General features: G+C 35.8%; 1 pseudogene; it reads left to right on the top strand.

Moving 5' to 3' along the window:
* Nucleotides 1-632: 632 nt before the first annotated feature.
* Nucleotides 633-1,555, top strand: LOC147824754 (olfactory receptor 7E24-like; annotated as a pseudogene).
* The last annotated feature ends 307 nt before the right edge of the window (nt 1,556-1,862 follow it).

Genomic DNA, 1,862 nt, shown 5'->3' with positions numbered 1-1,862 from the left:
CTTACATATTAAATAACTGATACACAAACAAAGGCTAAGTGAGCTCTTATTGAAAGATGGAAATCAAAAATCCTAAGAATGATGAAAATTTCTGAGATAATTGGCTCAATACAATGTGTTCTGAATATGATCAAATTCACTTTAATTTATTATCAGATAATGCAGTCCTAGATCTTATACTATTTTAGACACAAAGAATATTGTACCATTTTCTGAGATTAAAGTAACTTATATTTGAATACATTTTATTTTATTCCAATAGAATTACATTTGTAAAAGAGAGATGGCTTAACTTTCTTTCAATTCTTTTAGCAAAAAGTTGTATGTATTTTACTGGGCTCATACAGCTCAGATCCCTAAAGTTCTTGATCTACTAACATTGTGCTGTTGACTATCTGTAAAGCAGTACTGGACAGAAAGTATTGGAAAACAAACAAGTAAATAACAAAAGACTTTATGAAAGTCAAAGTTTTCACAGTAGAACAATATTTCTTATGGCTTTGGACTTCATATAGGGATAATTTGACTAGGAATATTCAAATGTATGACATATACAGAGTTTGAGGTGCTGCTTATCAGTTTCATTTTTCTAATGAATTTTCTTTTTGAAAAGGTGTTCAAGCACTATCAAAAGATATAATCTAACACAGGTCTCAGAATTCCATCTCATGGGCTTCTCAGAGGACCCAGAGCTGCAGCTCATCATTTTTGGGCTGTTCCTGTCCATATACCTGGTCACAGTCCTCGGGAACCTGCTTATCATCCTGGCTATCAGCTCTGACTCCCACCTCCACAAGCCCATGTACTTATTCCTCTCCAATTTGTCCTTTGTGGATATCTGTTTCATCTCTACTACAGTTCCAAAGATGATTGTGGACATTCTAAGTCACAATAGAGTCATCTCCTATGTGGGCTGCCTCACACAGATGTCTGTGTTTCTATTTTTTGTATGTATGGATGATATGCTTCTGACTGTGATGGCCTATGACCGCTTTGTGGCCATCTGCCACCCCCTGCATTACACACTCATTTTGAACCCACACCAGTGTGTCTTACTTCTTTTGGTATCTCTCTTTCTTAGTCTTGTGGATTCACAGCTGCATAATGCAATTGTTTTACAATTTACCTGCTTCAAGGGTGTGGAGATTGCTAATTTCTTCTGTGACCCTTCTCACCTCCTTAGCCTTTCATGTTCTGGTCCCTTAATAAAAACCATAGTCTCATATATTGTTAGTATTATCTTTGGCTTTTTTCCCATCTTAGGGCTCTTTGTCTCTTATCATAAAATTTTTCCTCCATTTTAAAAATGCCATCATCTGGGGGGAGGTACAAAGCCTTCTCTACCTGCAGTTCTCATCTGTCAGCTGTTTGCTTATTTTATGGAACTGGTATTGGAGTGTACCTTGGTTCAGATGTGTCATATTCCCCCATCAAGGGGATGGTGGCCTCATTGATGTACACTGTAGTCACCCCTATGCTGAATCCCTTCATCTACACCCTGAGAAACAGGGACATCAGTAGCACCCTGAAGAGGCTCTACAGTTGGAGGGTGTAACACCAAATTATTTGACATTCATTTGGAATATAAGTTTGAAAATATTGTGAAATTATACAACCCAAACTCACTTTGAAATAATGCCATCTTGGTCATTTTATTTCAGAAACCTGATAACTTAAATTTGTTATTATGTTTCATATTAGTAGAATAATGGCTATTTGGGGAATGTGGAATTCATACAGAGGAAAATTTCGTTTTGGAAATTGAAAAATTTTTGGAGATGGATGTTTTCTCAAAAACAATATAAATCCATGCTTGAAAATTATAAAAATGAGACATTTAGTTATGTGTATTTTACCACAGT

Source organism: Heterocephalus glaber, unplaced genomic scaffold (assembly GCF_053883595.1).
Source record: "Heterocephalus glaber isolate CG9 unplaced genomic scaffold, H.glaber_assembly_v1.0 deba00001532, whole genome shotgun sequence".
Lineage (NCBI taxonomy): Eukaryota > Metazoa > Chordata > Mammalia > Rodentia > Bathyergidae > Heterocephalus > Heterocephalus glaber.
The sequence above is the reverse complement of the archived record's forward strand: the minus strand, read 5'-3'. Positions and strand labels throughout refer to the sequence as shown.